The sequence below is a fragment of the Lepeophtheirus salmonis genome, chromosome 5, assembly GCF_016086655.4.
Source record: "Lepeophtheirus salmonis chromosome 5, UVic_Lsal_1.4, whole genome shotgun sequence".
NCBI lineage: Eukaryota > Metazoa > Arthropoda > Copepoda > Siphonostomatoida > Caligidae > Lepeophtheirus > Lepeophtheirus salmonis.
The window spans coordinates 68,059,016-68,074,813 of record NC_052135.2 but is presented as its reverse complement, the minus strand read 5'-3'; the positions used below and the strand labels follow the sequence as shown (position 1 = coordinate 68,074,813).

Here is a 15,798-nt window from a genome sequence, read left to right as displayed (position 1 = left end):
TCTCATCAATTCCAGCATCTATGAGATCTAAGGTAAACTGCCTTTTTCCTTTTTGCTTGCTCATGATGATGAAATGACAAAATAATTCACACAATTTGTTTATTTAAAAAAGACGACAGAAACCGAATATCAAAACATGATCATTATACTTTTTCATAGTAATGATAAAATAAACATTAATTAACAGCCCTCGTTTTCTCCCCTACGCTGTAGCTGTTATTTTCCAAACATTTTACAAATTATCAGGATTACTATGTTAATTTTTTTTTCTTTTTTTAAACTTTTATTTAATACCTGATGCATGTATATGTAGAAAATGCCTACAGGAATTGATCATTAATGAAACATTCTGTTCAACAAATTCTAAATCATTTTCGAATTTTTTTTTTGGTTGCCTGAATAAATAAGGTCCAAATAGTGTAAAAATTAATAATGGACATGTAAATAAACTTCTTAAAGAACAAGTTAGTTCCATGAGTCTAAGAATAATTTCAAGGTACTCTCTATCTGCTTCCAACATGATGGAGTGCCTGTTTATACTTTCAAACTCGTCTAGAAATGTCGTGCCTCCAGTTATGAGCATTAAGGGCTACAAGAAGGGTGCTCAACTAATAGCTTCCTTTTTTTTTTTACTGTAGAACATATAAATAGTCAATAAATTATTAAAGTTGAATTTGAATTAAAATCAGTCGAATTTCTTCAAAACTACAATGCTGTTAGGCATAATTTCTACTCATATAGCACCATCAGTAGCCACAAAACCTATGTGTTACATAAATTAACAGGAGAAAAACTTATGAAACCATACCATATTCTAGAAATAAGGATCTCAGCAACAGTAACATATTAAATGTTTTCAATCACAATTCCATAGATCCACGGAAAAAAAAAAGGGATTTTGTTGAGAATTTAGTGCAATTTTATTCATCAATCTCTGGAAGAAAATCCAAAACTTAAAGTTTTAACATGAGACATTACAAAAAAAAAAAAAAAAACTTGGTGTATAATTCCTTTTGTAAAATAATTATTTGTTTTTTATCATTGTTATTTGTAATGACTTCTTTTCCTGTATGTGTGAACATGGGAAGGTTTGTATGAATAGTTTAATAGTTCTTAATTAGTAGGTCTGTAGAATAAAATTAAGTTTTTGTCAAAATATTGAATGATATTTATATATCAAAGGAATTTTCCTTTGATATATTTATTTTTATGCATTCAATATTGATAAGGAAAAACCTTGCTATTAAGAAAAAAATACCATCAGCTTGAGGCTGCTTGGAGCAATATTCATGAAGATATGGTTCGTGCCAGCAGTTCCAGTAATAATTTTGGGACTGTCTTTTGGACAAATGTCCTCTATTTCGAATGAATATATTTTACTGTTAAATATATCTGATATTTTCCATTTATCACCTAAATATAAAATTGAAGAATGTTTTAAAACATGTTTTGTTTTTCACTTAGTTAGAACAACACTGTAAAATATGATCGTACTTAATTGTAGGTGCAACCTACAGAATTTTTTATATTTTCCAATATATTATCGTATTCTTTTTAATGTTCGTAGATATATAATTATGTATTCTCAGTGAAATGGATACTGAGGTATACTTATTTGTAGCTATATCTATAATACTTTATCTCCTACCTACATATGTTGTATACAGAGTGGGTCTTATATACAAACACAGAAGAATAATCACATATAACTTTTTTATTTCTATAATTGGTAACCTTAAATTTTGCATAAATATTACTGAGTATCATAGCAATAGATCATATTAAAGTTATTCAAAGTGCCTCATTTTTTCCGAAATTGGAGCCTTGACTCTATTTAGAAAGACGTCACAGTAGACACGGGACACTTCCTTGGGAATGTGGCCTCATTCCCTAATTAGGGAAGCTTTCAGAACACCCAAATTAGGATGAGGATTCTTTCAGACTATCTCTTGCAAAATGGACTAAATTTCAAAATTCATTGGATTCAAATTGGGACTGGATATAGGTTAAAAGTTGTTGTTTCAAAAGCTAAGGAAATGCATTTCAATCCACAACTTATCGGATGTGTAAGAGGAAGCATCTGAAAATGGGAAATTGATCATGGCTGAAGGCTTTTCTCCAGGATGATACGCACATGCTCGATGCTCCTAGTTTTGACCCCCGAAGGCACAAAGAGAATAATCAAATTACTGGAGCAGCTGATGTCACCCTCTACGATCACTGACTCTGGGTTGTGCATCTAATAGATCTTACAGGGCAAATCAGATCTACTTTTGAACAAAGTTTGATACTTTTGAGGGGTTGAATAGAGTCTTAACAGAAAAAAACTATATAGACTTTTAGGAGGTGTACCAGACTTCAAGAAGCTGAGAAATGTATTGCTTTTATTTATGATCTCTTTTCTTGCAAATGAAAGTTAACCAAAAAAAAATTACAAACTTTGTGCACAATTGATTAGTATTTATCTCAAAAAACATAAAAATTACAATGATATCCATAAATTTTTATAAGTTATATAAGTTTAATTTAAAGTAATTTCTTACAGTATTTAGGGTCCACCCTGTATAATGTATATACATACGATTACCCTTATAACATTATTGTATTTTATTTCCTTTGCTTCCATTGTAGAGAACACAAATGAAATTTTACATCATTTCTTCGTATTTCTAATTTATCCTTCTTTTTATATTTTCCTTCTTTCTCATTCAATTTACAGCGCCCTTTTCGAACGCATCCTACACTTCTACTAATCTATTTGTTCAGCATTTTTGTATCCTATCAAAATGTAAAGTAATTTGATAGAGCCCAAATAAGAACCATGTAATTGATTCATTTGTATTATTTTTTTTAAAGGATGTACATACTATTTTGATAAGAAAATACTGAAGATATGAGATCGATTGGTTCATTAGTTTAAGATATATGAGTGTTTAAAGTAAGCATATTCTTCAAAAAAGGCACCTTAATTTGACCAGACTCTGACTTCAACAACAGTAACTCCCTCATTTTTATTCAATTATGTCAAAATTTGTGAGTGTATTTACGGAATTAATTCCAAAAATATAATTAAATGATTTATAATGAGTTAAAGGCCGATAAAATACACTTCCAAAAATAGCTTACAAGAATTTCCTAATCAAAATTTGGAGCCAATTTGAAGTATGCGGCGAAAAATACAAGGTATTCTTACTTTTTTTCGTAAGCTAAATATACTCAGCTACACTATTATAACCGACCAATACTCATATATGTTGAAAGTCTCTATATATTGTATGATAGCGTCTCATTTAATGGATTTTCCCCCTTATGGTAGCTATATTTTTTTTTTTCTTAAATTAATTAAAAAATTAATCCGCAATGTACTACATATTATATAATTTTTGCTAATAGTAAGGTTTTATTGTTGCATGTACTAATTTATCCAAAAAATATATATAATTCAAAATTTAAAATATCTACGATTGGTTCAACGTTTATAAATTCAATCTTTTTTGGTTAAAAAATATTTTTGCTATGAACCCTAAGATCTATCACTACAAAGGAGTGTAATAACAAAATAAAAGATAAATAAGTTTTATTTTTTGCAAAACAAAACAAAAATTATTAGTTACTATTTTTTTGCCTTTTTATAAAAATTTCAAGAATAAATGAACCAAAAATTTATCTGAAGCTAGTCAACCCACAAAGAAAATTACTAGGAATGACATCTTTGGATACAGTTTTGATTATAAAAATGAATTTAAGAGGGTGTTGTTTTTTAAATTCAAGCTCCTCTGTTTTGTGATGATATAAAACATTCTTTTCCTATTTTTGTTGTAAACTAGGCTCAATTGAAAATGAGGCATGGAACAAAGGTCCATATTTTTCAATATGATATACAATTTGCTGTTTCAAAATGGTCAAACTTTATAAAAACATTGACTTTTATTCGTATGATATAAGTGACCAGCACTCTGTTTATTAATAGTGTGAGAGACTTCATATAGTGTTTATATGGTTTTTATGATTTTCCCCCTTAGAAAGTCAGTTAAATGCACATTAAATTACTGTAAAATGATTAACTCTTTTTTATAGTAAAGTTTTTACTACAAAACAGGTAGCAGTTACATGCCCTCAATTACAAGGATCTGTCTGTGGGAGGGGAGGGTGTTGACACGAACTTTTCTGAATGGCCCTCTTTATAGGAAAGTGTAGTCACGGGCATGAAAGCTCTGGGAGCTTTACAGAAGGTCTGTCATAATTGGGGATATAAACATTTTAAAAGTTCTTACGATATTACATTTTAAAAAAGTATATGTTGGTTACCTGCAAGATACTAATATATTATTAATTATTTTTACCTATTTTGAAATTTAAACGTATTAGTCAAAAAGAAGAACTATAGTTTTTCTAGTAATCCTTGTCAGCAGATGTATTATCTATCAAAGTTACCAAAACATAATTTTCTATTTGATTTAAAATAACGATGATTTAAACAATTTTCACATCTCTAGTTATAAGACTAAAATACTCTCGTAACAATTTTTTTTCTTTAATGATTATGAGTGTATGTAATATTAGACCTATTCAAAAATATACTTTTTTGAAATTAGATTTGTCTGGGGATTTTTCCCTTGCTTCAAGATGTGAGAAGCAGAAATATTAATTTTTGGGGATCTAAGTATGCTCTCTACCCTGCCTCATTGGCCTTAATTTTTTTCTTTTTTGATTATTTTGCGTAGTTTTGTACAAAAAGTATAGATGTAAAACACCATTGAATACCAAAAAATATATTCAACTAAAATATAACCATTTTTGAATAATAGTTTTTAAATATTTGGTAATCAAAGTTGTTCAGTAAAATGGAGGTAAAGAGAAACATCTAAGTGCGCGGAGCGCAGTACTAAAATTGGGTACCCTCCCATCTATCGTATTATTTTCTCTCATTTTTACCCAATTTTTTTCGAGCTTCTCACATCTTGAAGCATTGGAAAAAATGTGGAGACATATCAAAATTCAAAAAAGTATATTTTTGAATAGCTCTAATATAATATGTATGTTGTATACATAAAAAATATAATTCAATTTAATTTAACTTTTTCCAACATATCTGTTTGGTAATCAATCATGCTTACATTTTGAAGAGTTACTTTCGAGTAGTGTAACTCACATACATCAAATAGTCTTTAATAAAGGTTTAAAGCAATACATTTTACATCCAGAGCAGGTGGCAACCAACTAAATGACGTAATCGGCAATTAGTATTAACGATTGAAACGGTCAAAGGTTCTTACTTGTGTTTTCTTGTTCTATAATAAACCCTGGCGTTTTGATACAATGTGTTAATGCAGTTTTTTAATAAAAACTTGTTATTGAGCATTTCTAGATTATTTTATAATAATTTTTTTTGAAAATATATATCTGGATATGTTCATACTGATTTGGAAGGATTATTTTGTGTTTATTATGATAAAAAACTTTTGAAATGTGTAAACAATCATAACAGAGGATCCTCCATTGAACTCAGAGACTTTCCTGAAGCCTCTTATAAAATGAAAGAGTCAACATTATACTCCACGCCTTAATTTAATATAATTTGCAAAATTTTGGACCCTTATGACCCCGCGATCCCCACTAAAAATTAAGTTTCAAATCTTGAATGTTTTGGAAAATAATGATCATATTGTTTTATCCGAGATCGGTTTATATTTGAGTTTCTAATACTTCTCTTTCAATTGTCACACACAAAATATTGTCAATTCATTGGCTTTCATATACATACATAACTTATCAGTCATTTTTATAGTGATATGTATTTATTTTCTTTAAATATATATCTTTACGTTAGAGCCTTGTCCTAAATGTTATGAATAAAATATTTTAAAGAAATAATTCTTCACAAATCCCAAAGATATTCAATAAAGATGGAAATTTTTAGCACTTTTTGTAAGCATTTGAGTGTAAAGTCACATGATTTATAAAAAAAAATCCGCCATTTTAAATATTAACTTACAAATAAGATATATTTAAATTAGATTTCATTCCAATTACGTATTAAGAATATTATTAATGAAGGAATTTGTAAATCATAGAAAATATACAGGGTTAATAACTCTCCAGCCTAATGTTGAAGTAGCTAAAAAAACTTAAGTGATGGTTTTGTTCATTGGCATGTACTATTATTTTTATCTATATTTGACATAAAATGATTAAAAACAACATGATTTTAAATTTATTTTGATCTGACCTATTTTTTCATGACACATATTCGAGTGGGACATAAATATAATTAAAATTCGTCTGCAAACTTAATTGAGATTACTCATAGTACAAAAATTCGGAGTTCGACATGTACTAGAGTTTTAAAAAATGATTTGTTAAAAGCCACGATATGTCATTAAAAATTAAAAGGTATTTTTATAATTACTTTATTTATATACAAATAAATATTTTTCCGACATAGCGATACGAGAAAAGGAATAAGTACAAATTTAAATTTTCCTTTGTAATAAAAGTAAACCTGTTGATTATCTTTTTTTTTTCAGAACTGACTATATTGGACAACAAATTATTGCTCTTTGATTATATAATTTGTTCCTGATTTTTTTTTACTTAGAAAAACAGGGAAATAACTTTTATAACGGAACGTTATGTTTTTGTGCCCAACAGAGAGGATTATTTTATTTACCATGAATAAAAGCTTGATAGTTTAATTAATATGTATATAAAATATTTTTTAAAGCAACAAATAATAAATTACTTATGAAATAATAATTTTTTCAAAATGTTTTTTTTTATTACGAAGCTGCATGCTCTCACTTTAAGGCAAACTAGGATTTCTGCTATGGTCATGAAAAATGAGAAATTTATTAGATTCCTAAAGAAAAAGTATATTTTTGTATTTATAAGAAATTTTTCCGAATCACGAAAAAATAATCAAGTAACTAAAATATTTTTTTTAAATCTGGAGACAAATAACACATGTTTTTTTTTTGTTATGTAAATCTTTCACAGCAAAATATGACATTAAATCATGTAGATGCTTAAAAAAAATATTTTTAAAAATCAATTTGAACTATCAGCATGATTTTATTGTTGATCGAAATGAATGTAATCAGAAACACACTCTCAATCAAAGGATTACATAAGTTAAAAAAATTTAATTAGTGTTATTCAACTCGAATTTGTCATTATCAATGAAAATAAGGGATATAAAACTCATTATGAACAGCTTTCTCCCAAAAGGACTAAACGAGTAAAATAATTCTATTTAAAAAAAATGGATTTTATTTTAAAAACTTCAGTCTTGTTCACAAATTTTAATTTATTATAAAGTTTTTTTAATTATGTAGATATATTATTCTATCGTATCCTAAGACATAGCCCACTTAATAGGTTCCACACACCTGATTTAGGTAGAGTATGAATTGAAAGCAAAAATATATTTTAGTGTGATAGCATTAAATTGCTTTATTTCCGTTTTAAAACTAAATATTTAATAAACTACCATTCTTTTTTTCTCTAAGGCAACTATTTAAAAAAAATTGATTTTTTTTAAAGATATATAGATCTTTAATGTAACATATGTATATTGATCTTCTCATAAGTTAGAATTTATAAATAAAACATAAACTTCATTCATTCCAAAGTTGTATTAAAGGTAAATGGATTAATACATCAAGAAATATCTTTTTGTGTAAACGTATAGTTGTTCTATAGGGTATTAGGTACGCACTATAGAGCATTTAAATTTGAAAAATATGTAAATAAGTTCTATTGAATAAACTGCAAAGCTTTCAATTGAATTATTTTTCTAGTTTATCTGAAATGTACTAAAAAATCTTTCAAGATAATTAACTTTTCACATACGCTTGTTTGGTCATAGTTGAAAAAAATATGAGGGAACGTTAAACTAAAAAATGAAACGAAATTCAACATGATTATCCTTACAATGCTAACAATGTTTTAAAGTAGAGCAGATTAGCTGGGATGACGTTTTATTGGTTTAGCTGTGAGAACAATAAAATACAAACAAGTTTATACTAAGATATGGGAAAAAGAACAAAACTTTTTGACAGTAAATATTAGCATTTCATTTGTCGTTTCTCTCATCTTCAAATTACCAAAGATATCATTTTTTTATACAATTAGCGACTACTAAATTATCTTAATTTTATTTTGTTTTATTTATACTTATATTTTATTTTGTATCGTATAAATTTTATATTTCTTTAGAATATTTAGCTATATATATATTTTTTTTTCCAATAAAAGGAAATCAATGTTAAGGTCATCAAAGTAATGATTTTTTTGTTTATCCTAAAAAAGAATTAACGTAAATTATAACATTAAACAGAAATCTAGAGAGTAGTTTAAGGATCATATTAAACCCAAATCATTTTTTTTTCATAAAGAAAGTAAAATTTCAAAACTTTAGGAACATTGAGTTACTTCGAAATATTCATAAAATGATTGAAATATTGTCAATTGTGTTTTGTATCAAAATGAACACTTTCAAAGCTCCAACTCTTTTCTTTTCCACAACAAGTGAAATAATTGATATCCTACTCTTTAATATTCAACTTTAAAAATTGCACTCGCCTAAGTTCATATTTTCTATATTCTTTTGTTGTAAATAAAAAGGATCTAAAACGTGGGAATGATTTTTTTCGTTTGGCTAACTGTGTTTTATTTTACTTTTTAAAGCCATAATCATTATTATTTTTCTTATTTGAAGAGAGAACATCTAAGTAACAAGAGTGTGTAGTAGTGTTGGCTATTTTGTAAAGTTGACCAAATTCAAAACTATCACGGATCACTAGCTGTGTTTAGGTGATGGTAATGACCTCCTAATTTTTTTCCTGTCCCGTTCAAAACCGTTACTGTCCATCCGGTCAAAATTGCAGTTTACAGGAAGTACTTCAAAATGAAGTCAAATTAAAAAAAGACAAAAATCATATTACAAAAAGACATACAAAAATAAAAAAAATATTTTATATATTTTTTTTGAATTTGTTGGCAATTTTGTAAGTTAAAACTCTTGAAGTTACTATTGACAACATGCAAATATAGATAAATGATTATGGATTTTCTATTTATTCATTAATTTATATTATCAAGATATTGTTCTTGTTCGATTCAAACCATAGGACAAAAAACAAAAAAAAGAGTTAACATCATCTAAGTAGATCGTAAAAGAAGACACAATGTTTAAGTCAGACAATTTTTCCAATTAAAGAATTCTAAATTACGACCAACTAGTTCCCTAGATTTAATTAACTTGAATACAAATCCAAAAAATATTTATTAAACTTAACCTGCTCTAACATTTCATACAACAAATATTGAATTGTTAAAATATGCACAAGGTAAAAATTTAAGTCTACCAGATATTATGCATAATTCTCAACACGTAGAAAGATATGTCGCATCAACAATAAAGAATCCTAGAAAACATATGAGCAAGAGAAAAGACACAAAAATTTGCTTGTTACAAATCACACAAGATCAAATTTGAATAAAAACTTTCTAAAGTCTAATATCATGAATTAATTTATTGCGTATTCAAAGATTTAAAAACTATATAAGTTTTATCTTGTTCTTGAAAACATTTAATAATATGAATTGCTGAATAAATGGAAAATCCATAATTATTTATCTTTATTGGTATGCTGTCAATAGTTACTCTGTGAGTTGTAAATTATAAAACCAAGTACATAATAAATTCAAAAAAATTACTGACAAATTCAAAATAAAATATTTTTTTCTTTTCTCATGCCTTAATTCAAATAAGATTTTTTTTCTAATTTGACTTTATTTTGAAGTACTTCCTGTAGACTGTAACTTTGACCAGATGGTGGCTAAAGGTTTTTGATAGGACAGGAAAAAAATTTAGGAGGTCATTACCAAATCCTAAAAAATCTCGTGATCCAAGATAATATTGAATTAGGTCAACATTACAAAATAGCGAACACTACTTTGTACTCATGAAAGATCTAAAAGTAACTCATATAAATTGTTGCAGAGTAATTAGTGAATGTCCGTGTTTGACAAAAAATATATTTGAGGTTCCACATCGGAGTAATTTTTGTCTATGTTTTTAATAGCTTTTGCTTACAGCTTCAAACAACCAAAGTACACACTAAAGTAGTTTTTGATTTATTTTTAACGAAATATTTAAGGAGCAAAGTCCAATATGTTCGTTCTTTTTATATAAAACAAGAAATATAAAAATTGAAGCGTATTGATTTATGTTTAAAGGTTACAAAGTTTTCATCGCTTTAGAAGTTTCTTTGTTTTTGACAAAAAATGTAACTTTTTTGCCTGAATAAAATCAATATCAATCCAAATAGAGCATTTTATACAAATTATTTATTTTCGATCAATTATTCAAAAGTTGTTTTTTATGTCATTATTCTTTATGAAAAATTAAAGTTTGCATGAACCACGTATAACGCGCACTTTTTTCTTTTTGTTTTGTATTTAATATAAGATCAAAAGAAGTTAAAAAAGTTTATGAAATTTAAAAAGTGTATAATAAGTATACATAGTTCTAGCCAACATTCATGACCATCTCAGTAGAGAAAACCATTTTTTTTCTAGAGTTGTTAAATTTAGAAATATCAACTTGTAAGCATAAATCAATATGATTTAAACTTTATATTTCTTCATCTTTTCAGCAAAAGAAATATTGGTACACTTTGTACATACAATATTTCGTAAAAAGCCACAGATTAAAGGACTACTTTAATGCATATATTTTTAATTAATTGATTATTATCTAATGTTTAACACTTCTAGCTTAATATTTGGAAAGGGTTCATTAAATATGCCTGCTTTAACTTACATTATTTCATATTAGATATCATGTAAAACTCATTTAGGGTCTTTTTTTAATTAAAAATATATTTACCAAGTGTTGTACTGGAGCTATCAAGTATTTCATTATTTTGAATGCAGTTTTACATAAGAGGTGTTAATGCTATGAAACAATATCATATTTAAACATTTGAAGCGCTTTGAAAGAGTGAAGTAAATTTGTTATTATTGCAATACTATCTAAAGAATGAACGTATTCATATTTTTAGTATACATATTAGTCTTGTGACTGGATTGATTGGCCTAATTATTCCTCGAAATAAAATTAGCTTCACTCATATCGATCAATTCATTATGCAAGTCAATTAAAAACATTATGTTGTCAATTGAACAATTATGCTTAGTACAAAGGTCACATTGAGAAAGTCCCAATTTTTGAAGCTGTAATATTTTTCACTTAAAGTATCTGAATATGAAAAATAAATTTCATTTAATCTGTAATATTTCATATTTTCCATTTAAGAGGATTAATATAATCTGGGATTGGTTTAATTATATTTAAAAAATGCCCTATTCATATAATTACAATAGGTGTTAATGGACTAATATGGAAACTTGACGTCACGACAGATCAAACTTGTATTTATAAATGCCAGATTTTCTAATAAAATTCTTAACTTTCATATCGTATGCATAGTAATACTGAAAGGAGTAACATATACACTTAGAACGAAACTTGTTAATTCTTAAAAACGAACCACAAGGTTTTAAAATATTTATCATTAAACATTCGAGCGGATCAATAATGAAGGTTATTGTAAAATTTGTTATTCCATGAAATACTACTTACTTTTAAATTTTATGACAATTTTACTTATTTAGAAGGTTCACTCATGAGTTGATACTTTATTTTTTTATACAATGTATAAATTTGATTTCTGGAGAAACTTCATTTGTATTCGTAATCTATGATGATAAAATAGTTCAAGTGTTCTTCCTTTAGAACAAAGTTATCAGTAAATATTCTGAAGTTGTAATATAAAGTTATTTTTAAGTTTTAGCTAAAATATATAGCAATTTTAAAAAAAAATATTAAAATAAATGATTCTTTTTTTCACTGTACTTTTGTTGGATTGGACACATTTACTAAAAAATATATTCAAAATAACTTAAAAATATTTAATCTTTCGAATGCTTTAATTTTTTGTATCAATTTTTATTATCTTTAATTTTCATCTATAGAGTTATTTGATTTCAAAATATGGTTCTTAACTGAAGTTATACTCTAAAAACATCATTTAATAAAAAATCTTTGTAGGCCATACCCACTACAATTTTAGTGTTCTATGGCTTAATTGATAATAATAAATTTGGGTTTAGCCGGTCGTAGATAATTCTGTTGCATAGTGTTATTAATCATCATTAATATCTAATAAATAGTTAATCCTCATAAAAATAAGCGGGGTGATCTTGTGTTTATGATAGAGTAAATGAAATTAATCATCTTCACAAATGAAATCAATTATATAAAAAATGAACATTTTAAAATGTACTTAGGTATAGTACATATATTGGTGAGCTTTTTCGCGATACCCTGCTTTTAAAATTCAAAAAAGTTGATCAAACCCTTTCAAAATGACCCAATCATTATACAATTATATAATATGAGGTATTTTAATATCCTTGCAATTGAGTTTAATATATTATACCATGTAACAAGGTGTTCAATACTTAAATATATTATATAAACTAAACAATGTTTTTCTATCAACTTAAATGTCTTAGAAAATTTACAAAGTTGTATTCTCGAAATAAACATTTCTCATTTTTTACTTATTATGATATAATAAAAATAATATTATAAAATAATCAATAGAAATAGAATTGTTCATTTAACCATAAATTGATATTGGTAGTTTTTTTTAAATATTTTTTCATATTTCATTTTATATTTGTGTTGCAGCTAAAGCTTTCATAAATAGTTATAAATAAATAAAAATAATTAAAGAATTGGTAAAAACGGATTTAATCTGTTCAAATTTCTCCAATTTGAAAATATAGAATGCTCAATTATAATCCACAAATAATTGATTTATTAAACTTAAAGATAATTTAAGAGTTAGCTAAAACCCCCTTTAAACCATAATAACAAAATCATGAGCACCACCCATAAAATAAATTAGAAAGACAAAAAGCTTTAAAAGAAGATTAATAATTGATTGATTTCAGACTCCCTGTCTGAAAATGAACGGGTGATTAATTTTTAAATACTTAATGATTGAAATTCGAAGAAAATAATTTGACATTTTATCTTTGAAAATTAGGTTAACATGAATGAGAAGCATAATTACATTGTTTTGCAGTATGAATAATTAATTTATCAAATTAGTTTAATATTAATATAGTGCCTAAGAACGTAAATATTTACGTACCAATGTGTGTACATCCATTCACGATAAGGCTAATCAAGTAAATAATACTTGTGATACGTACTATCTCTATTATTTGCATTTAATTGTGAAATGTCCCAATCATTCTTTTCCTCTTATCATTGTTAAAGTTTATGCTCAATTTGCCACCTCTTACTTTTGTTTTAACACTAAAATGAAGATCATTAGGAAGATGGGAAAGTCGTTTTCGACGTTTAACCTTTGTTTTTTAATGAATCTATTTTTTAAAGTGTTTTTTTTATTTTTATTTAATATATTTTACTATTATTATTATATATATAAAGTTATTCTATGTAGTTATATTTTAAATAAAAATTATCTACAAATAAAGTCATTTTTAAATTTCTTTTAAAAAAAGTCCACAGGTAGGTTCTTATCAACTATAACAAATTCTGATTGTTATATTTTTACTACAATTTGACAGTTTGTTAGTTGTTTTGCTCTTTCGGAATTAGATAAATTCCTCAAATTATGTTTCATTCTTTTTTTCTGCATGCACTCATACGAGTTGTTTAGCAAGCTGAATAATATATGTTTTCTGGAAAATTACAGATGCATTTATTCCAGAAATATAAATAATTTTGCTCCAACCTGCAATTGTCTATGATAATCTACCAGAACGAGTATTAAAATGGTTGGCCATCATGTTTGTATAATCCACACCCAACTTTAATTTATTATAGTCAATAATGATTTCTGGTTTCTTCATAGCAGAATTTTCAGCTATTTGATGATCATTGTACATGGTTGATTATAAACAAATAGATGACTAGTTGGTCCAGAATACAGACAAAGCCCTACCTAAATTTACCACTGGATAGTCCTCAGAGACCATAAACTATCACTCTAATTTCAGAATTCGAACTTAGATACACAATTTTGGGCCTATCAATAACAACAAACGACTGTTTCACAGTTTTAATACAAATTAAGTATAAAAAGTCGAAAACTACTTTTCAGTCATCCTAGGGTATTTCAAATTATTTGCGACACAAATAATGTGCAATATAAAAAAAACTTTGGAAACTATTTTTAAAGTGTTTTTACCTGTTAGCCTAGTGAAAAAGTTATTTCTGTACCTGGGATCAAATTAAAAAAATAATTGAGGATATGCATTTATTAAATTGTAGATATATTTATATGAGACAGCTTAACCTACATGTGTAATAAGTTAGAAAGTCGTTGGGGGACTAGCTACGCCATATTTTTGCCCTTGAACTGTCATTTTGTTTTTCAGATTTATTTAACCTCAATAAAAATTAGATGTACAACAAAAATTCCTGGTTTTATGTCTTTCATAGAGAAAAGTTTTGCAGACCATAAATAGCTTAGTAAATATACAAAATATTTTTAAGCTAACAAAACTTAAATAAGTTTTGAAATTTAAACTCTATGAGAGACTTCAATCAAATGATTATAAATTAAATTAATATTCTTATGTAGGTACACTTAGTAGGTCATAAAAAAAAACTACATAAGAGGAAGTTCTTCAAAATAAAATATCAAGATTCTTAATATAGCATACATATTACAAGGGGAAAAAGTTGTTTAGTCAATAGTTTGAAAACGAGAAATAAATAAATTATATGAAAAGAGAGACATGGAAACGAAACGAATATTACACAGTCAAAATACCAAAAATCAAATTTTAAAAAAAAAGCCCTCATTTATACGCAGAGAGTTTTAATAAGTTATAAATTCCTTTAACTTAAGCTTAATCAAAATAGAGTTTTGCCATTCCAAATTTTTTTGGTCCAGTCCAGCCTTAAGACCCGTCCCCTTAAAAGGTCGAGAGTTTATGACCCTAAATACGATATATATATATATATACTAACAGTTCTAGGCATGTCCTAGTTTATGAGGCGTTGACGTACAGAAAAACTTTACTTCAATATTAATGAACAAGGATGGGCAACCTCCATGATCAAGAGGGCTGACTTTTTTTAGGACTATTATCGTTAATCAAATATTATGAAAATGCACTTCAAATAACTTGATATGACACCCACTGCAAATAATTTTCAATAAGAACACATAATATATGTATTGATATTTATATGTTTATAGCACCAACATACAACTATTTTCTGCATATAAATGCATTTTTACATGTCCTTAATAAGCAACAAAGACAAAACATTTGTCTCACCATTTTTAAGCACACTCGTAGTTACTCATTACTTAGATGTTCTTTCATCAAGAATGAAAAAATAATGCTAACCCATAAGAACTTTAGAAATGGAAAAATAAATAAATAATTAGATTGCCAACAACAAAAAACTCGCACGCTAAAAAACATTTATTAGTTTCAGCCCTAAATACATGTATTTTCATTTTCCTTTCACTTTAAATAAGGCACGCTGAGTAAAAGCTACACACGCTCGCTCTTTGTTACTTCGTTATTTCTTAGATCAAAAAGTACCACTCAAAAATGAGTTATTTGGAAACATTCTGACAAACTTTTATTTATTAATATAGGTGTATTAAGAGCATTGCACATATCCTGTAAATCATGTCCGGGTTTCATTATACTACAATAAAATATGAA

At 26.6% G+C, this 15,798-nt stretch overlaps 1 protein-coding gene across 1 annotated transcript in view; it reads right to left on the bottom strand.

Annotated features, from left to right (window-relative positions):
* Window positions 1–15,798, bottom strand: part of LOC121118468 (potassium voltage-gated channel protein Shaw) — a 275,596-nt gene that overhangs the window by 187,488 nt on the left and 72,310 nt on the right. The gene's annotated exons all lie outside the window — the stretch shown is intronic.